Source organism: Arctopsyche grandis, chromosome 9 (assembly GCF_051622035.1).
Source record: "Arctopsyche grandis isolate Sample6627 chromosome 9, ASM5162203v2, whole genome shotgun sequence".
Classification (NCBI taxonomy): Eukaryota; Metazoa; Arthropoda; class Insecta; order Trichoptera; family Hydropsychidae; genus Arctopsyche; species Arctopsyche grandis.
In genome coordinates, this window is record NC_135363.1 from 3568209 (window position 1) to 3591742 (window position 23534).

At 36.8% G+C, this 23534-nt stretch overlaps 1 protein-coding gene across 13 annotated transcripts in view; it reads right to left on the reverse strand.

Annotated features, from left to right (window-relative positions):
* Positions 1 to 18057, reverse strand: part of LOC143917050 (uncharacterized) — a 32596-nt gene extending 14539 nt beyond the window's left edge. For 3 of the 13 annotated variants that reach the window (XM_077438436.1, XM_077438433.1, XM_077438425.1), the window contains exons 1-2: positions 17701 to 17782; positions 11379 to 11475 (exon numbers count right to left, since the gene is read on the reverse strand). The gene's annotated coding sequence lies outside the window, so the exon portion shown is untranslated. Of the gene's footprint in view, positions 1 to 11307; positions 11476 to 15947; positions 16102 to 17700 lie in introns of all 13 variants that reach the window. The other 10 variants (XM_077438435.1, XM_077438427.1, XM_077438437.1 and 7 more) reach the window with 9 other exon arrangements.
* Between the last annotated feature and the right edge of the window lie 5477 nt (positions 18058 to 23534).

Sequence of the window (23534 nt, forward strand, 5' to 3'; positions counted from 1 at the left end):
ATTTGTCATCATAATAAAAGGGGAAGATACAAAAGAAACAGTTTTAAAAATATTAAATTCTTCGAACCTTTTTCAAGTTCCAGATTCGGAGATTTAAGACACTCTATTATTTTAATTTTGAAGTTGTGTCTGTCATCTTATCTATCAAATCACTAACAGAAGATAAAATTGAAAAATTGTCATTTTCAACTTCTGTCACAAGGCTTTTCGCTATATATTTTAGTTTGTCAATGATGAGGTTGGTTTCTTCTATTGTTAAGTTACTTTTTTGTAGTTTTTAAAATATATATATATATATATATATATATATATATATATTTTTTAAATATTAGTATTATTTACTACTAAGTCGCTGGTGGCCGCAGTAAAATCCACTAGTGGCCGCACTTGAGAACCACTGCTATACACGTAATAACTAGAGGTAGGATAGTCACAGTGCTATCGATTGTTCCATTGTTGTAAATCCTTTGTAAAAAAGGTTCGGCAAACCTTTAACAATGCATTTACAACCTTTGAACAATACACGGCCCCCTCAGGCTCCGGTGACTAGTAATAACACAATCTCGGTCAAAAGTAAAGCCAGTAACACTTGTTCGATCATGGAGAAAGATTCTTCCTGACATGGAAACAGATTTAGTGGATTCTGAAGAGAATGAAACAAATGATATACATACATATGTGAAATATATGGATTATTGTAAAATTTGAAATGTTTTGAAAACGTGGATAAGGAGTGGCTCATGGCTCAATTACGATTTAAGTGATCGAGGTTTTATACGCATGGATGATGCAGATATCGTTTCTTTTGTTTCTCAAGAGGAAGAAAATGAGAGTGACTCTACAAGTAAAGAAGATACCAGTGGTTACATTAGTCATAAAACGGTACAACACTAGTACTACATATAATTACTAACGAACACTTATCTGATTAACTATGAGCGTTTTTCTTAATAAATAATGAGTATTAAAATTATGAAACAAAAGTTTGTGTTGTAAATATGATATTATATTCGAAACCAAGTCAAAATTTGATGATTCGGATTATCCGTGTTTTTCAATTATCCGTGCCCTTCCTCCCCAGCATTAGCCCTCATATTCGAGAGTATACTGTATGTACATATAGGCAAATAAAAATCATGCATATGCGATAAGAAATGCAAACTTTCACACATAAACTTTTATTCTAGGAATTAAATCCAGTAAATTCTAGAATCAAATAACAAAAGAAATTAAAGTATATGTAATTATACATTTAAAAAATTAAAATTGAACACTCGTCAATAAAAGAACCTGACCGGTCACTAATATGAATATGAACTAACGATACATCTATTTTTTAGGTCAGTTCAGTTGAAAAGCATTTATCCATATACACATAATATACATATGTACATTCGAGCACACGGCATGCTATTAAAAGCCCATCATCATTTGCAAATACATTTATACATACATATATGAATCGGAATCGCCACGCGATGGTAGCAAATAGGGGTAAGATACGATTATACATAAATAGGAGTAAGATAAGATACCATACGAATTGACCCGATCTATTGTGGTTTGACTTGAAAGCACAAAAAATAACACCTGATCAATGGTACTGTTGTTCGCTACTAATCGATAGTAATTGTGGGCTTTGAAGTGCAGCTGAATAAGTTTAAAAAGCCATACGTAACCAGCAGCGTGCACTAGTGGTTAGCATATATGTACATACATATGCTTTCGAACATAGTGGTCACGACTTCGAGTCCCGCTGGTTGCTGCTGGCCAGACCTTGGTTTGTGGCTCCAGGTCGATCGTTTCTTATCAGAGTTTGTCAATTCATCTGATTTTTATTGAAAATGCTTTGACAAATTGGCAACTTTTATTCAATTCTCGCAATTTTCAAGCTTTCAGCAGCTCGAATTTCAGCAGCTGATTCGTATTAACCACTTAATCGCCACACGTTTGTTGAAACCGATTCGATTATTTTATTATACGTGTTTAGTGCCAACCCTTGACACTACCTCTTGAATATATCACAAACTAACGAAAAATATTGACTTTTTTCAATTTCATTAGTATCACAGTATATTTTTAGATGTCACTGTGAAGAAACCAAAATTAATTTCGAGTCGCAGCCTTAAATATGAGGAAGCGCGCACCGGTGCGCTTATGGCGATGAAGTGGTTAAAAGGCTGCAAATTTGTCCATAAATGTCTCGCAAATTTAATTTTTTTCAATATCTCTAATATTGACGATTTAAGTTTACAGTTTTATTAAATTACAAAATTGATACCAAAAAAAGAATTATTATTAGAAAAACCATTTTATAAATTTCACATATATATATCGCTGTTTGTAGTTGGCCAGGAAGGCGCATTGGGGGCTATCCTGTTAGGCCTTTCTAGTAAAAAAAAAAAAAAAAAAAATATATATATATATATATATGTGTATAAAATATAGTATATATGTATGTAAAAATAAAATAAAAAATAGATTATGTATTTCAATAAATGCTTAAAAATATACAGGGCCGGCCCGAGGATCTTCAGCGTCCCAGACAAAAACTAAAATTTGCGCCCCCGCCTTCCCCTTTTTTATTAATAAATGCTACACAATATGATTTAATAAAATGCATTCAATATCAAAAAAACAACAACACTAATTGACATATTGAAATTTATTTTCAGCACCGGGGTGACTGCCCGTACCAGCCGCCCCTCGGGCTGGCCCTGTAAATATAATACAATACACAGTGGGGGGGGGGGGGGGATAATAAGATTATGGGGGCGAAAGGAATGAAATGACGGTGTGGTTTAAGGCACAACTAATTAATATGATTACCGTGAATAATAATGAACTCGCAAGATGGCGACTTAAAATCGGCCATGTCGCAGAGCCCCTAAAAGATGATTAGTATTTTAAAAACGTATGTTTTACTACAGAAACTCTTAGCCAGGTTAACAATCTTTACAAAGTTTTAAAAAAATTGTAAAATCTTAACCATCTTTACAAAGTTTTTCACCAAAGATGGAGTTGAAATACAAATATTTAAATGTCTAAAGTAATAATAAAAAAATATGTATTTTTAAATGAGACTATTTTAACATTCTTATTTACAAAGCATCACCGACAAGGAAAGTAATCAAACTATTAGCTTAATATATGTAAATATAACATATTACTCGGGAATGTCGAATAGCCCTGGTATAGATGTTTAGAATTGTTTTGAATTTTTATGTAACACAAATTTAATGCATACCGTTGCAAATTTAAATTGTGACACCATTGTCTAAGTCGAGTATGTATTGCATGTTTTGAAAACTAAAAACGTTAAAAACTAGCTCTACAAATAAGTGTGCATGCGAGTGGTAATTTCACAAATAAATTTACCACGAAATGATATACGTATGTGCTAATGATTGTAAAAGTGACCTAAGTCAATAAATTGAAAAAAATTAGTTTATTGTTTATTTCGATTCACATTGTTGTAAAATAATATATATAAGTGCCGGTTTTAGGGGGGGGGGCTGGGTCGGGCGCCAAATTATTTTGGGCGCTGCTCGATGCGCAACAGGCGCTTTAAAATTTAAAATTAGAGCGCCAAAGGCCCTACAAAATTTTAGATTATAACGCAAAAGGCACCTCTACTTTCTAAACTCAACATTTGTACTCGGCAAATTCTATTCATTGGGTGAAGGCGTATTCCTTTTTGTATTATAATCAACTGATAACGTGTAATTATATTCCTAAAAAAATATCTTACATTTGAACAGTTAAACGAATATTCAAAGATGTGGAGGTTTTTGTATTTTGTAAACAATCTACTGGAAAGAGCCGATCTTCAAATTAAGCTCAACGAGAATTCAAAATCTGATATTATTAGCAATGAAAAGTAATCAATTGAAAAGCCTTTCTTTCAAATAAAGTTCAAGGTAAAATTAATTCACTCATTGTAATAAATTTTATAAAACAGCATAATTTACAAGAATTATATCGAAACATTTGTGTTGCTATGCTTGTGCTGGCACTTCCTGAAACTGTAGCAAGGTCCTAAGTCCGGAACAAGGAGGGTAGTAATCTAATTTTTATAATTTTTTTCTAAGGGTTTAAGAAACAATTTCCCAAGGGCGCCATTGGGTGTAAGGCCGGCACTGTATATATAAATCAATTAATCAAGCACACTCGTCTAACATGTTGCTCCAAAGCGACGAGTGTGCTAATCAGATTAAGAATGGAAAAAAGTATATGAAAATACAAGTAAAAATACATAAATACAAGAAAAGAAGTAGAGAAAAATAAATAAACATGACTTAAAAATTCTTAACTGATCAAACTAACTCAACTGTTCTATTTGGTCGCGACCTCCGTAACCGAGGAAGTGGTGCAGAAAATGACGAGAGATGTAACAAATGTCAATGGCACCATCCAGTGAATTTAAGAAATGGAGACCACGAGGAATGGGAGAATGGCTATAAGCCACAGTTCTAGCCAGAGGAGTGTGAAAAAGGGGCGATGGCGGAATATAATACTAGCTGAACCCGGCATGTGTTGCAATGCCACAATAACGCATGCAATTCCCGTTCCTGTTCTCGTTACTCGATGTGTTTCAATAAGTAAATGTTTCAGTTTCAAATTAATACTTAATAATCAAATTAAATTACAGTGTGGCGACCCCATAGAAGAGGGTGGCAACACCGGTCGCCATGGTTACGGCAGTCGAGCTGTCATTCGACCATTCGGCCCTAACTCGTGGGGGAGGAACTACCCTGTTCCCCCGAGACCCACAGTGGTGACCCCGACGTGATAGACAGCGCGCACCCCCATCCCCCCCTATTATTCCCGACAATTGTGGAAACACGATGTCCGACGGCGAAGCAGGCGGGGAGAACAATGTGCAGAACAACATGGAGGAAAACGCGGAGAACAGCGACCGCAACCAAAGCACGGTAAATCTTGACTTTTTGGGGGCGCCCGTGCCCCCCTTTCCCCCCTTTTGGGCCGAGAACCCCCAAATATGGTTCGCACAGATGGAGGCGAGCTTCGAAGCCGCCAGAATCACTAGCGAAAACACGCGATACTGCAGAACAATCGCGTGTTTGCCTCGCGAGGTGATGACGGAGATTTGGGACATCCACGTGGCCCCCCCGAAACTCAAGCGATATACCTTCCTGAAGAAGGAAATTTTGGAGAGGTTAGGAGTCGGCCAACGACAGAGACATCGCAGACTCCTCGAACGCGAGGAAATTGGCGACAGGAAGCCATCACAGTTCCTGAGAGACCTCCGGATATTGGCGGCCCAGGAAATGTCGGAGGATCTGCTGAGAACCACGTGGGAGAGCAGGCTGCCAGAGGGACTAAGCTTGCAACTGGCAATGAGCGACGAAACCGATTTGGATAAGCTGGCCAGGAAGGCAGACAGGTGGTACGACAGCAGCCCCCACGTGGCAGCGATGACAGACCGCAGAGAGAAGAGGCGGCAAACCGATGATGAGTATGTGACACGGGGAGAGTTCCAAACATTAAATCAAAAGGTAGATGACCTGACTACGATGATGGGACGGCTACTACAAACGAACGAGACGAATCGGAAAGAATCAAGGCCATCACACTCCCCAGCGAGGAGCCGACGCTGGCAACCACGACAACAGAGTCCCCGAGGCCGCAGGAACACGCCACCGCGCAGGTTTAACCAGGCGGAAAACTTCCAGGGCAGGCGCTAATGGCGGAAAGCAGCCCCAGCCCCACTTCTTGCCGCCTATACGTAACAGACAAGGTCAGTAAATTACGGTTCCTAGTCGACACCGGTTCTGACCTGTGTGTCCTTCCGAAGTCAATATTGCCGGGTCGCAAAATAGCGACATCATACCTTCTATTCGCCGCGAACGGATCTACGATAAAAACGTACGGTTGGAAGGAGGTAGACGTAGACTTGGGACTACGTCGGGTATACAAATGGAGATTTGTAATAGCCGACGTATCAAGGCCTATTATTGGCGCTGATTTCATCAAACATTTTTGTCTTTTGATTGATTTGAAAAATGCGAAACTGATGGATAATCTCACAACTGTTTCAGTGAGGGGCCGAGCAATAGGAACAGCAAAAGTAGAGCAGGTGAAAGCAATTTGTGGCACATCAACATTTCACCATCTACTAACAGAGTTTCCAGAGATAACGCGGCCGACAGGAAATAAAAACAGAACAATGAAACATCATACTGTGCATTATATCAGAACCACTGAAGGACCACCAGCAAGTTGCAAGCCGCGCCGCCTCGCACCAGAGAAGTTGCAGATCGCAAAAGAGACTTTCAAGACCATGTTGAACGAAGGAATCGCTCGACCATCAGACAGTAGTTGGTCATCAGCATTACACCTAGTACCTAAGCACGACGGAGAATGGAGACCATGCGGGGACTACAGAGCGTTGAATGCCCGCACTATACCAGATAGGTATCCAGTACCGCATATAGAAGATTTCGCCAGTACCTTATATGGCAAGAAGTTATTTTCTACAATTGATCTCGTGCGCGCATACCACCAAATCCCTGTACACAATGAAGACATAAAAAAAACAGCAATTTCTACCCCGTTTGGGTTATTTGAATTCCCGTTTATGTCCTTCGGACTCAGAAACGCGGCACAGACCTTCCAGCGGTTTATGGACGAAGTCCTAAGGGGATTGGATTTCTGCTACGTATATATTGACGACGTGCTGGTAGCGTCAGAAAACGAAGAAGAACATATTAACCACTTACGAAAACTTTTTTCACGGTTTCAAGAATATGGCGTTTTAGTCAACACAGCAAAGTGCGTTTTCGGAGCAAAAACTGTAAGATTTCTAGGATACGAGGTGTCAGAAAATGGAACCAAACCCCAAGCAGAAAAAGTAGCTGCGGTGAAAAGATTTCCCCGACCAGCTACAATCGAACAATTAAGGCAGTTTTTGGGGATGATAAACTTCTATCGGCGTTTTGTTCCGGGTGCTGCAAAATTGCAGGCGCCCCTCAACGAGTTGCTAAAAGGATCTAAAAAGAAAGACAAGGCAAAGATTGCATGGACCAACGCGTTGGAAGAAGCATTCGGAAAGTGCAAGGATAGCTTATCAGACGCAGCCCTCCTCAGCCACCCAAAACCAGGGGCAGACTTGGCATTGGTGACGGACGCATCAGATGTAGCACTCGGAGCAGTCCTACAGCAGAAGATGCCCGAAGGGTGGGAGCCGTTGGCATTCTTCACAAGGAAATTGTCAGGAACAGAAAGGAGATACAGCACTTACGACCGGGAGTTGTTGGCAATATACAGTGCAGTCCGGCATTTCCGCCATATGGTAGAAGGAAAATTTTTTACTATTTTCACTGACCACAAGCCTATTATATACATGTTCCAACAGAAGCCAGAGAAATGTTCGCCAAGACAGTTTAGGCACATAGACTTTGTAGGCCAGTTCACAACAGATGTTCGACATGTATCGGGAGAAGAAAACGTGGTAGCGGATGCACTGTCAAGAATAGAAGCAATTTCCGGGATGGACTTTCAAGCAATAGCACGAGCGCAGGAGGATGACACAGAACTGTCACAACTGCTACGAGATCCCGACAAGCAGTTTGCCAAGATACCTATTCCAGGCGAAGAGACGACCATCTATTGTGATGTATCTTCAGAAACGCAACGGCCGTACTTGCCAGCGAAATTTAGGAAACAGGCGTTCGAACTAATCCATCAATTGGCGCACCCAGGGGTAAAAGCATCAGCTAAATTAGTGACCCAACGATATTTCTGGACGGGTATGAAGAAAGAATGCAGAAGATGGGCCCAAGAGTGCATATTTTGCCAGAAATCGAAAATAACAAGGCACGTCATTGCACCTGTGGGAGAGTTCCAGCCACCGGAAAATCGATTTGACCACATTCACTTAGACATAGTTGGTCCCTTACCACAGTCCGCCGGTTACAAGTATTTATTGACATGCGTTGACAGGTTTACTCGCTGGCCAGAAGCTATCCCTATGGAAGATATCACGGCAGAAACGGTTGCAAAAAAATTCGTCAGTGGTTGGATTGCAAGATTCGGATGCCCCCTACGAATAACTACCGATCAAGGACGACAATTCGAGAGCACTCTATTCAAGGAACTGAATAGGTTGACGGGATCGACACACATAAGGACAACCGCATACCACCCTGCAGCAAATGGGATGGTAGAGAGGTTCCACAGGCAGCTTAAAGCCGCGATCATGTGCCACCAAGACGAAGGGTGGACGGAAGCCCTACCAACAGTGTTACTGGGAATCCGATCGGCATGGAAGGAAGACCTTAATGCCACGTCAGCAGAACTGGTATATGGTCAACCGCTACGGCTACCGGGAGAGTTTCTGGCTCCACAACGAAACGGAGGACCCAACACAGCGGAACTAGCAGAGAGATTGCGGTCCCAAATGGCGAGGTTGAGACCCAGTCCACCGCGGCGCCATGGAACAAGATCAACCTTTATCTTCAAAGACCTGCACACCAGTGATCAGGTGTTCCTGAGACACGATGCTGCCAAGGGTCCGTTACAGCCTCCATACGATGGTCCATACAGGGTGTTGAAGAGGGGACCGAAGTTCTTCACACTCAGAATTAAGGATTCCAATGTCACCGTATCGGTAGACCGCATAAAGCCGGCATACATGGAAAGCAGCGGAGAGCCCCCAGAGAGAGCAGAGAGAGCCCCCCAAGAAAATGCAGAACCACAGCAAGAAACTGGCCGACAAGCAACCACACGGACTGGCAGGAGAGTCCGGTGGCCAGCCCGTCTGGACAGCTACATCCCGTAGTTGTCGCGACGGCTACGCAATGTCGCTGGGGAGGGAGTGATGTGGCGACCCCATAGAAGAGGGTGGCAACACCGGTCGCCATGGTTACGGCAGTCGAGCTGTCATTCGACCATTCGGCCCTAACTCGTGGGGGAGGAACTACCCTGTTCCCCCGAGACCCACAACAGTAATGTCAATTTGTCGGAAAACGCAGGCGGCGAACACATTTTAAATTATTCAATTGTTTGTTTATTTTACCCTAACAACCCAGGTGACGACGCGAACACATTTGAAATGATTGCGTTGCAATGCCACTCATTCCTGTTTTCACGTTTTGGTTCCCGTTTTTAGGCGTTTTTTTTTCTTCAGAAACCATCGCAGGGCTTGCACACAATAACTCATGTAAGTTTCATCGCAATCGGTCGAATGGTATAGGAACGCATACGTGGCAGACAGACAAACATTGATTTTTTATTTATTTATAGATAACTAACTGAACCCGGCATGCTTTGCAATGCCAGAATAAGGCATGCAATTCCTGTTCCTGTTTCAATTGATGGTTGGAGCTCAACGACGTGGAGTGACGTCTCTTCTACCAAAAAACACATTTCCTTGACTACCAAATAGGCTTGCACACAATAGCTCATACCTTCGCGTTGGTAAAATCGTAATTACGAATATTATTATTAAGAGGGCTGGACAGCAGCGCCTCGTCCATACAAACGTACTATACTTCTCCCTACCTCAATTATGGCACTAGAGAAAATATGCTATGGATATCCACCATTGGGGTGCATCTATCGTTTTATTTTTTTGATTAATTATTTTTTATAGGAGCTAGGAGCCGCCAAACATCTATAAAATCGCCTCTTTTTTACACCCACGAAAAGAGTCTAGCGTGCTTATTTAACGGTCGATTTTAAAAAAAATACGCCGATAGATGCACAGAAAATATCTTTCTCATACCGATGATGAAATTTTTTTAAAAATTGGTCCACTTTTGGAGGAGAAAATAGTAAAATAGGAGAATACGAAACCTCGATTTTGTCAATTTAAAACACGTTTTATCTGGTCAAAGCGCAACTGTCACATTCACTCAATATATATATTGATATATATTGTCGCATTCACTCAATATATACATACACTCAATATATATATCGAAGAAAGGAACGGTAACAAAATTAAGGTTTCGGGTGTACAGCCCTCTTAAGGCCTAGTTCATAGTCTCGACAATGTTGCTGCGACGAAGTCGCAGAAGTGTCGCTGTTCATATTAATGTATAGTGTTCATAGTAAGCGCTAAAAACTGTCGCGCTGACTATGAGGGCTTTAAGGGTCAAATTCCGTGACCTTTAAAGCGGGCTTAGAAAGTATGAACAGCGACACCTCGCAACACTTCTGCGACTTTCTCGCAGCGACATTGTCGAGACTATGAACTAGGCCTAAGAGGTTTTTCCCGTTTTTATTTCACAGTAAACTTCCCGGACATGCATACAACAAATCCTGAAAGATTCATCGTAATCGGTTGAGTGGTTTCGGCGCCTATACGACAGACATATAGACAGACAGATAGACAAACATACAAGAAGACATTAAATTTTATATATATATACATATGTAGATGTAAGGTAATTTATGTAAGGTAATCGCTCGGCCTCGCGTCACATGACGCTCCCCCCCCACTTCCCCGCGTCTCCTCGACCACTTGACTCTGATTGGCTGTGTTACCCACATACATACATACATCGCGTCCGTTTTCATATATACATTAGATTATTTCAAACTTTAAATTGAATACATTGTATTCAGTGTTTTGTTATCACTTTACAACCGTTATTATGACAATAGACTGTCAGTTGCACGACAACATGACTTAGGGCACTTTCATTATCATGGGCACATATCTAGGTACTTTTATTCGAAAAGTATAATATGATGTCATTTTTAAAACGTAATAACATGCTCGAATGAATTGCGTAACAATATTTTATATGGCATGTGTATATTATCATAGTTTAAACAGAAAATTGTGGTAAATGTTAATACATTTGTTAATTGTAATATGATAAGGTTCAATTCAGCTACAATCTAAAAAAAAACAGATGTGCTTATCTTTGAATAGTTAAAAAAATTATTTCAACTTTTATGATTTTTCTAATATCAAAACACATGTTGATTTCTATTACAAAATTATCCTTTGAATTTCAATGATACATTTAAGATTTTATTAATCTTTCAGGTGAAATCATGCAATCATATTGTCGACACACTGATAATCTATTAAATATTGCTTTGAGTAAAATTATGGTTTAACATTTTGACGGTAAAAATCAGTTTGATTTTTAATAAAAGTCTTATATGTAATCATATTCTTATACAGATCACTTGTAAAAGATTGATTTGATATTTTGAAAAATTGTGTTGAAACATAATACATATTTACTTTTTGAGTTTAGTTTATATATATATCCTTAAAAGAAAGAAAAAAGTCAATAAAACATCCATCGAGACACTTGTCCTTACCAAAACACCAAAATAATCAAACATTTTAGGAAAGTGGACTGTTTTAATGTAAATATTGAGGAGTTTATTACTGGTTTACCGAAGATGTCAGAATACTTGTGTAGCATTTGTATATGAAAATAGCAGATAGGTATGAATTCACATACTACATTTGTATAAGATTGATTTCTGAAACAATAGCACCAATAATTACCATAGAGATGATAAAACAGAACACAAAAAATTCACATATGTGCTTTTCAGCTTAAAAAATTTGATTAATTACAATTAAGAAAAAAACTGTTTACAACTGTCCAAGATATTAATGACGTCATGTACACATATATTATAGTTCAGAACATGTTAGCTAACATTTGTTTGAAAAAAGCTCAATATCGAAGCTGAGAATGAAGATATTGCGACGGGGAAAGTGCTTAAAGCAAGAAGAACCAATGCCTCATCCTACAAAAGCTGAGGGTTTCCAACAGGCTGTCATCCATCGTCTCAAGCAGATCTTCCAGTTCTTTGGGCACATACTGAGACGAGACCGGACAGCCTGGAAAATTTGATCATTCTAAGAAATAGTGAGAGAAGCAGAGATATCCAACAATATGGAGTGACCAGGTCAGAGCTGCTACTAAGATAGCTGTAGTTGAGCAACTGCGAGCTGTGGTGTGTCAAGAGAGCCGGAGGGCAGTGTCGGGCCGCATTATGGAAGTTAGAAGACGGGAAAGTAACAACCTTCAGGCATGAGAAAAGCTACGACAAGGATGTTTGCTTGAAAACTAGCTTGTGAGAAACTACAAACGAAAAATTGTATGGAATTTGGAATATTTAATATTATACATAGGCTGTCGGAAGCTCCCCAGGACTTTTCCTCGGACGCTTTCGTGAACAAAGGCTGCCAGACGGATCATTTGGGCGAAAACCAAAACATGGAAGTGCTAGCGAATGGTGTTCACGAGAAGAATGGTATCCAAGAAAAGAAAATTCTCCCACTTGATCCGATGGAAGAAGAAAAGTTGACAGACTTTGACGACTTGTAGCCGAACATAGAAAAGGTTGGAGTCTATCAAAAGATTCTGTTTTATGAATTCTAATTTAAGTTTAATGAAACAGATTAATCGGATTGTATTGCTTTATATAATACTCATTAGAGTTTGAATCGCTTTTCCAGAAATATATATAATATGTACAAATTAAAATGATATGATATTGAATTATTTTTGAATGTAATAGAATTCAATGATAAATGATGTATAAAGTGAACTATTTTTTAATTCAACAATTAATTAAAAAGAAAGAGCTAGATTAGAGGTTGTCCCTATGACCACTGAAGGGGTCTGTGGTAAATTTAAAGTAATTTGGGGGTGCGTGGACAACATCGGGGGGTCCGGAATTCCTTGAAAGTAAAGACAATGATTTGCGACTCAATTTAATTAATTCAAAAACTGACTTATTTACCAAATTTAACGAAACCAATTTGAAACTAAAAGTGTAATATCCGAGTTTGTTACAAAAATTTTTCACAAATACAAAACTTGGAAAGAGGGGAATGCTCTCAGATCCAAATCTTTCAAAATTGCAAAAACGAGATGAAGATTTGCTTGCTTACTGTCAACACTTAACGGCTCTTCACTCTGACCTCAGCCAAAGATTTGAAGACTTGGTTATCCCAGATTGGATGTTGAACCGTTTTGCAAGTAGACCCACAAACTCAGATGATTCCATACTAATACTAGAGCAATTTATTGAATTACCCACAAATGAGGAGCTGAGACCAATGTTTGAACAAGGATACCACAAATTCTGCTTACACAAACATATATCCTGCATTATGGGTCACTGTATTAAAGCTGTTGGTTGCTTTCCCATATTCATATTTAGTAGAACGTGGATTTAGTGCAGTTATGCACCGCATCACGAAAAGCCTTGTAAAAAACAGACTGGAAATTATACTTACAAATGTTAGAATACACTTGGGGGTTCATGGTCAGGTTTTTGCATTAAGAATGGGCATAATAAGTTTAGGAACCACAGTTGTAAACGAACATTAAAATAAGATAATATTATAAATAACAAAAATAGAAAATGATAGTGACAATTACTATAGGCCTAAGATGTATTGTGAACCAAATTTATAAATAAAAAAATACATTATGTATTAGCTGTTTCATCAGCCGTAGAAAAACAGCAAATTTTTTTATCAATCATGTCAACAATTTTAATCAATTCAAATATTTAGGTACATACAAAATACGATATTATTATTAACTTCTCTTCAAATCGCAGAAGAATTTTACTGTATAAACATTTTATATTAAGGTGAGCATTTTTTTCAAATTGAAAACAGAACATTTTATCAAAAAAATTCTAAATACTTCCATTACACTGTCAGACACGAAAAATGGTCCAGAGACGAGATATGACTTTTCTTATAGATCGATGCCCAGTAAACACGAATTTGGTAATAAAAAATGTTCATTGGCTCGAGATTCGGAGATACATGTGTTTTTTAAATCGCGCGATTTTTCTATATCTTGGTGTTGTTCGATCGATGTCTCAAAATCTGTCAATTTCCTGTTCAAAATGAATATTGGAATCTATAGTAGGGTATTTTATCTTCCATTTGTAGTACATTTCAGCTTTCAAATCTCTCTAAGTAGTCGTCTACTTCAAATCAAAAGTCAAAAGTACGTATTTTCATTTTTTTCCCACTGTTAATACTATTTTATATTGATTTTTTTCTATTGAAACATGTTTATTGGAATAGTGTTCTGACCACACTATTTTTTGTTTTCGTTTAAAAGGGTTAATTGGAAGTGTGCTGAATTTTAAATCGGTAAAATTGCGAGCAAAAAGCTCGTACTAGTATTTACTCGTATTTACACGAATCTGAATTGAATTAATAGGGATAATATATTAAATTATCTTTATGTGAGAATTAAATAAAATTGCACTGAGAAAAATCATATTTCGACTATTCTTGTGGATTAATAACAAAAATTCTATTGATAATTGGCTTACCTCGATAAAATAAACGAAAAATTCATTATTAAATTTTCAATAAATCACGGTAAAATCTCTGCCAAGAGGAAACATTGGTAGCAAATAGTATGTATAGAAGTTTTTTATTTTGATATTGTATTCATATATACGTTTTGGCAGTGGTTTATCTGTGACGTACAAATGTATATCGAATCGAAATGATTATTATAGTACGGCGAGCGTTATCTCAGACAGACACACAGAATAGTGATATTATATATGTATATAATACTAGAGTTGTGCCCGATGAAATATCATCACATGGGTGTTGGCATATTAAGTTATTAAATAAAAAAATAATGTGTCGCTCCTGTGTTCGATCCGATCGCGGTCGATTTTTTTTCAAATATCCTTTAAATAATTTATATTTAATTGTTTAGTATGAAAAAAATGGTAAAAAATAACTACATATTAGCACCAATAGAAAAATTAATTAATAAAATAAATTTTCATAGACTTATTGCCCTAGAAAAAACATTGGTAGCAAACAGTATATATTGAAGTTTTTTGTTGATCTGTTATTAAATCCGTATATTATTCGTACGTTTTGTTGGCAGTGTTTTAACTGTGACGTACAAATCGAAACGACTATTATACGAAACGACACGCAGAATAGCGCTATTATATGTATATATGATGATATATATATATATATATATATATATATATATATATATATATATATATATATATATATATATATATATATATATATATATATATATATATATATATTCGCTATTATATGTACATATTATGTAGAAACACGTATTTTGGGCATCTATTTTTGTCAATTTTAGCATTTTCATTTTGCATTTTAGCGTTTTAGGGCATTCAAAAAGTTCAATTTTAGCATCTAGTTTAATTTTAAATAATAAAAAATGTCGATGAATTTTAATAAAATTTATATATTTACATATATAATTTAAAAACAACACAACAATTAAAAAATAATAGAAAAATTTAAAAATGTTTTGGAATTAAAATTTGAATGTAAAAAAACATGAATATAAAAATACAAAGACAAAAAATATGAATATAAAAATATAATACCAATTGAAATTTATTATAACTCAACATGGAGCATATTTCTACAGATTATTTTTTGAGATTTGTGCGACAATCGGTAACAATTATATTGTATTTACTAAAATACCTTTCAGCATCAACACTTTTGTCTACTATTTTCAGTAGTAGACGAAAACAGTTGCTTGGTTTCGACAGGAAAAATACCGTCTATGGTAAACTGCAAGCTCTGTTTTATCCCCTCAATTTCTTCACATAATAAATGGGCAAAGGGATAGGAAGACACTTCTAAGCTGTCTATTAATTTTATAAATTTTATGCAAATTTCACTTTTGTTTGTTATTTCAGCATCTATTCGCATATTTTACGAATTTAGCATCTATTCCGGATTTTAGCATTAATAGCAAAATTCCCAAAATACGTGTCTCTATATATATGTACTAGTGTTGGACCCGTTGATTTCAACGGGTGGTATCGAAAAGCAATTGAAACTCGAATAAAAATAAAGTTAAAGATATTGAATCGACTGGTTTCGGAAAGAAATTGATGCACGAATTACGAATGACAAATTACGAATTACGAATTACATTTTGTGCATCGCCGACGCCTCCGGCACCCCGGGGCCTTCGCCCCCGGCGCTTCCGTCGCTCCCCAATGCCTTCGGCACCCCGGGGGCTTCGCCCCCAGCGCCCCCGATGCCTTCGGCACCCCGGGGCCTGAAAAAACTGGGAAACTGAAAAACTAAAAAATTGAAAAAAATGAAAAAAATGAAAAAACTGAAAAAATGAAAAAAATGAAAAAACTGAAAAAATGAAAAAACTGAAAAACTGAAAAAAATGAAAAAACTGAAAAAATGAAAAAACTGAAAAAATGAAAAAAATTAAAAATATGAAAAAAAAAATTTTGTTCCCCGTACATTATGTTCGGCGAGCGTTAGGACACATACACACACCCACACACACACACACACACACACACAGATTACCGTCTTTATATATATGATATATGATTCTCTTCAAATCACAGAAGAATTTTTCTGTATATCTTATGGTCCGTACGCACCAAACCAACGACGATTTTGGGCCAACTTTTAAAACCAGTAGCGTACAAAATATCGAAATAAAAATTAAATTAAAAAATTGAAATTAAATATTAAAATTAAGCTAAAGAGCGAGATTGAGCTAAAATTAGATCATCGTTGATGTTTTGAATAACAACAATGTTTTGAATTACGATGATACGTATTACAACCAGAGAAATATTATAATTTCTCTGATTACGAGCGAAAAAAACCTTGTTATTGTTTCTTATAAGTCGTCACGATATCCACTGTCCTCTGAGAAAACAATTATACGGCATCACACTTTAGCCTATATCCGGTTGTTTGAGTTGATTTGAGATTATATTTGTATATTCATGAATTCGCTCAAAATCCATCCTCTTGTCGGTCATCATAAAGGGAAATACTGTGTTTCCGCCGTCGATGAAACATTTAACAAAAAAAAATGTCGGTGATTTGTCAAAGGGTTTTTTTTTCTTTCGTCGAAATAAAATTAATAATCACACATTATCCGATAAATTTTACCTCTGAGATGGATTTAATTATTTGATTTATTTCGACGAGAGAAACAATTGAAAACTAAAAAAAATTCGATTGATAGACCGACAACGCTCCGGATTGCGATCATCGCTCGGTCACCCATACTAATACATCAGATATTCTCAGTAACTGCGCATTACGGGGAAGTAAAAATAATAATTCTTTGATTTTTTTTTTTTCGATCTTAATGCGTATCTTCGTAAGTCAAAACATCTTCGACAAACAAAAGTCGAGGATTACCTGTATGTGATTGTTGATGATCTAATTTTAGGTCAATCTCGAAAATTTATTTAAATTGGGCATGTTCTGTTTTAACTTTCAATATTTTATTTTAATTTTAATATATTGATTATAATTTTATTTTGATATTTGAATTTAATTTTAATATAATAATAATAGTTTTAATTTCAATAATTTCATTTTTTAAATTTAATTTTTATTTCGATATTTTGTACGCTTTGTTGGCCCAAAATCGTCGTTGGTTTGGTCCGTACGCAGCATTACAAAATTATTAAGACGGGGACAACACATTATTTTTTCAGCAAATCAAGTTCTTCTATTTACAAAATCTATACATTTCAGCGGCCACTGGCTCGATCGTAACGCGTCGATCATAACAAACACACTTCCGGTCCAAAAGCGGCACCAAAAAAAAAAAAATAACAACAGCGAATCGCAAATTGCGGCGCGCGGATCGATCGTCGAATAACGAATAATTATGTATGAATGTATGTAGTTACCTAAGTGGAGAAATGCGCAACGGCGATCGCGAAAGCGCCGAGTGAAAAGTGCAACTCTCGTTTCAGACATGTTCCGGTCGACAGCGCAAACGTCGTGCCGACATTGCCCATACATTGCCCACTTCCCACTTCCCACTTCCCACTCCCCACTCCCCTTCTCTGCTTACACCCCCCACTCCACTGCAGCCCTTTTGCTCACCCGCCTCTTCTCCCGCGCAGCCTCCGCACCACTCGACACGACCATGACGATGAGGCTTTTATTTTCAAACCTTTGCAAATATGTCTCCCTTTGGAAATGCGCTCGATGCGTATATGCCTGAGCCGGGTCTACCTCGCGGCACCGAAAGTCAAAAGATCGAAAAAGCAAATATCCGAAGGCAAAGATCGAAAATCGAAATATCTTAAGTCGAAAGATCGAAAAAAAGGGGGGCATGGCATAGATATATAATACAAAGATGGGCCCTGACGCCTGCTTTTGGTCGGAGATCTTGTCGTCACTAACTGAAGGGTGCGGGGGGTTTAACTAGCGGGGAAGTTGGAAAAAAAAGGTTTTTTTCCCTACGACGCAGCGGTCGTCGTTTTTCTCACCACTTCCCCGCTAGTTAAACCCCCCGCACCCCTCAGATAGTGACGACAAGATCTCCGCAATATCTATGCAATATCGACCTTCCGACTTTGAAGCTAACTAGTTACTGAGAGAAAGTGTGCATGCGCCATGTATTTTGCATGCGCCAGCAGGGAGACCGGCATAAAACGTGAGGGCGTATCTATGTATTATACATCTATGGTGCATAGTAAATGGTACTATGTATATATTATTTTATTTTTTATTTTCTTTACATACAATGTATATACCAGGAAGGCCTTACATGTAAACCCCAATACGTCTTCCTGGCCAATTACAATGCAGCATTTTTATTACAAGTCGTTGAATTACGAGACACTGAAAAGCTCGCAAATTAACGAGACATCTATGAATTATACATAAATTTTATTGTACGTTAATCACACTCAAATAGTGGTGACATAGTAGGTAGTGTAGGAATCCCGTCACACAAACGGAAATTAACTTATTAAAAATAATAATAAATCAATAAGTGCCAACGCACCACGCACTCACTCTAAGAACGTAAACACTTGCACGGCGCACTACCCCCCACGCCCCGGACGCGAGACGGTACACTCGTCAACAACACCACCTGCTGTTCTCGGAAATCATCGCCAGACGCTACTTCATGTCAACAAGCCACACGTGTACTACCAAGAAGCAAACCCAGTCAACACCACGTGTACTTCTCAGAAACAATCGCCAGATGGTACTTCCTGTAAGCAAACCACGTGCACTTCTCAGAATCAATCGCCAGTAAACAAGTCACGTGGATCCCCAAAAACAATATAAAAGGAAATCCAACCCAGACAACTTCAGTCAACACACAGCAGCAGACCAGTCGACACACAGCAGCAAATCAGCTACCACTACACTACCTTACAATGGAAGAACGCTTGCAACTCAGCCGGATCCAGAGCAACGGCACATTACAGATCAAGCAGCCGCACGACACGACAGTCAGCAGCCAATAGCCGCTTCGAGAAACTTCCCCGAATATTCTAATACACTTGTACAATATTTAGGCAAACAATAAAACAATTTAAAACAAGCACAACAGTGTTTCGTTAGGCTGGGATACGGTCAACACATTCCTACCCCGCCTACAGTAGGAAGGATTTTTTGGCCAATTTTTATACGGGAACCGTTTCAACAATGAAATCAGAGAAAATTGGCAAACTCTGATAGGAAACGATCGACCTGGAATCACAAATATCCAAGTCACTACAGATGTACTCAGAAAAATACTTTTCAATCGAGGTCAGCTCATGGGATCGAACCCGGTGCCTCTCGACGCTAAGCAGAAGCTTAACGACCGAGCTATGCTGCTGGCTAAAAATATATATAATATACATATATCAGTAGCATGCGGTGAAATTATCTCTCTTTTTGTCATACAGCCTTGTTTAATGTTCGCGCGCAGGATACGGGAGGAAAAGCCTGTTCCTCTTATATCCTGCTCACGCAAATTAAGTAAGGATGTACGACGGTGGGGAGAGAGAGTTTTACCGCACGCCACTGATATATATACTAACCGTTTTTCATATGTATGCATGGTAAACGAACATTTTCGATTTTTTGACGGTCACTCGCCTGAGCCTCTCTTCCTGCAATATGTTTCGTTAGTGAAAAATTGGTTTTATTTCAGTGTTCGAATGTTCTCGAATGAAAAAACAGTCGACACGAGAAGAATAAGGGCGAAATCACACAGCGTGTTATGTTGGTTTTTTTACTAATTAGATAGTTTTAAACATATAGAAAAATATGGCGTTCTTGATACCGTACATGGGATATTCTTTTCAAAACGACACATCGAGCTGTTTCGTTGAAATTGTATAGTAGTGTTTATCCTTGCTTTTCTTCCTTCCCAAAGGATTTTTTCCTCTTAGAAAGGTCAAAAATGTTGTGCACACTATTCTGTCCACACCCCTGAACGTATTAAGCTGAAAATTCATATTTTTATTCTTTATGTACTAACTTAGAGTTGATAAGGTTTTGGTCAGAATTCATAAACCGGAAGTAGTATTTTTTTTAAAACAATATTTCATTATTTTATTTTGACCTTTTAAATTATTTTAATCTTCTTGATATTTATTGTGTATAATACTGTTACGTATACTAAACAGAGCCGCCGAGTAATTGCGATCGGATTAGGCCGGGTAGCGTCCTGAGAGACCGTGTGACCGGGGTAAGTGGTTTTAAGGATTAGCGACAAGCTAAGTGCATGAAAGCTAAACAATAATTGCACTTCTCGTACCGTGGGAATACATATCCGAATACGTGACTATACAGTAGGCAAACAGATTAGACGTCCTGAGAGATCTACCCTTTATAAGGCGGTACGTAGGCGATATCAGGTCATTCTGGACTGAGCACTGTCAGTGCGTATTTTATTTTTTATTTTTATTTTATTTTATTTTTACGGTCAAGAAAAAATTGACCATTTTACATGTTGGAAATAGACAAAGAAAAAAAATATTAAAATGAAATATAAAAGAAAAATACACATACATTCATATACTACAAAATAAATTACATTGTATTAAAAAAAATATTTAAATAGAATAGATTTCAAGTTGTATTTACTAACAATGAATAAATCGACCATGGACATTTCGTTTCCAACTCTGTGCAGTCTCAACATAGCTGAGTTCAATGAGTAATTAGTGGTAAACCTGGGCATATCAAAAAGATGGTTACATCTAATTGATCTACCCGGCACATGGAAGCACACTAAACTCACCAAGTCAGAGCATTTAATAGTGCCATTAAGAAGACCACACAGAACTGAAATATCGTTAATTTTCCTTCTGTCATATAATTTTAGCAAATTAAGTTTCCTGTAAATAATAACATTACTGACATGATGATTATGGCTTTTAAAAAATTTAAATTTGATGAATCTAATGAACTTTATTTGCACTGACTCTATTATGTTAATTTGTTTCATTAAATAAGGAGACCAAATGGTAGAATTGTACTCTTATTGGTTTCTAACCAGAGTGGTGTATAAAATTTTAATCGTATTTACATTTTTGAAGTGAGTACTATTTCTTATTAAGAAACCAAGTGTTTTGATGGCATTTTTTGTGATAAAATTTATATGAGAATTAAAAGTTAATTTGTCGTCAAAAATAATTCCTAGATCTTTAATCAGCGATGATGATAGTAATGATTCATTATTTATATGATAATTATAAATAATTTTGTTATTTGACCTACTGAACCTGACAACAGAACACTTCTTAATGTTTAAATATAATTTATTAAAAGAACACCAATCGTTTAATGAGTTTAAATTAGTTTGTAAAGTAGCACAATCGTTAGTGTCTTTTATACATTTAAATATTTTTAAATCGTCTGCAAATAAGAGCACTTTAACATCATTAAATATATTTATAATATCATTTATAAAAATATTGAATAGGACTGGTCCCATGTGAGATCCTTGGGGAACGCCACTAGTTGGATTAAAGGAGTAAGATTTAGAATGACCAATTTTAACTAATAATGATCTATTGGACAAATAGCTCCGAAACCAGTTTAGTAATACACCGCTGATTCCGATACTGTTTAGTTTATATAATAAAATCTCAATATCAACTTTGTCAAATGCTTTACTGAAATCAGTGTAAATTGAGTCAACTTGCAAATTAACAGATAAGGCACTAGCAATAAAATTTTCATATAATAATAAATTGGATTAGGTAGATCTACCAGAAGTAAAACCATGTTGTTGTGGAATAATGATGTTATTAATGAAAGGAATAAATATCTCCTGAATCATCAATAAATGCTGTGAAACGACTGTTGGCCTTTTACTTGGATCCTCCACCCACCCCTACGCAACAATACTGATAGTGATTTTAAATAATGAAAAAAAATTGAACAAAATCCGACAACCAGAAGTAGAACTTTTGTCTTGTGCAAGTCTCCATACATTTGCGCTCAATTTATATCGAAAATTATGTCTTAGCTATTAGTATTTCATAATGCTGCCGGTAGGTGTGAATGTGTCTGTACGGTTCAATATAGAATTTTGTTTTGTGACTTTCTTATATTCCTCAAATACATTGATAAAGTCGTGGGTTGGTCACACCCGAATTTTTTTATTATCTAAACTCTTTTAAATTACAAAAATGTGTTATAAATGTTATAAGTTCTAAGTTTTGTATGCTAATAATTTTATAATAAATGTTATAAACTATACCATATGGTCACCGTATGTACATATGTATGTACATGTATAACAGGGCTTTGCTCCATTTTTACTAAGCTCTTCTTACTTTCACTCACGATTTGTAGTCTGAAGAAATTTTTATAATTTACTTATTTTGACAAAAATAACCTGAAAATGTCTGAAACACTATCGAAGTATTCGTCATATACAGCGGCGGTTTATCATACATTGAAAATAAGTGTGCGCTTGAGGGCCCTGAAATGGCCCTTTGCTACCAGAATTTACAACTTACAAATCATCATCATTGTCCACAATACGTTCGTAAGCCAAGAAAAAATGAAATCAATGCCTATTTTACATAGTATTTTAAAATAGTACCTATTTTATTCCGAAAACTGTTACCGTTTCAAGTACATATATAGTAAATAAATAGAAAATTCGGCATTTTAGAATCCCAATGAAAAACCATATACTGAAAAGCATGGTTAAAACGGACGATAGCATTTTTTTACTGAAGTGGGGGCCTAAAACTTAAATTAATTATTCAAATTAATCAAACCAAAACAGACGACATATTCTTTAGTGTTAGAAAACATAAGCCAAGTTCAGATCTGAAAATCCCCTCTGGAGAAAGTCTGAAATGGCAGTCAGTAATAAAATATTTAGGAGTAACGTTTGATAAAAGAATGAGATGGGCACCTCACATTGAGGCAGCGAAATGCAAGGCGATGCGGGGTATATCCTCAATATATCCAATATTTAATCGCCATAGTTCTTTATCAACGCTAAATAAAATAAAATTATATCGCGCGCTCATATTACCATTATTAACCTATGCTTCACCTGTATGGAATAACGCCTCGAATACTAACCTTTCCAAGCTCCAAGTAATACAAAATAAATCCCTTAAAATAATTTATAATACACCCATATATACTAACCTGAAAAAACTGCATGCTATATATAATATTCCGTTTGTTACAGACATTACTAACAAACTAACCAGTAGATTCTATGAAAGAATCACTAATAACCATACTAACACAC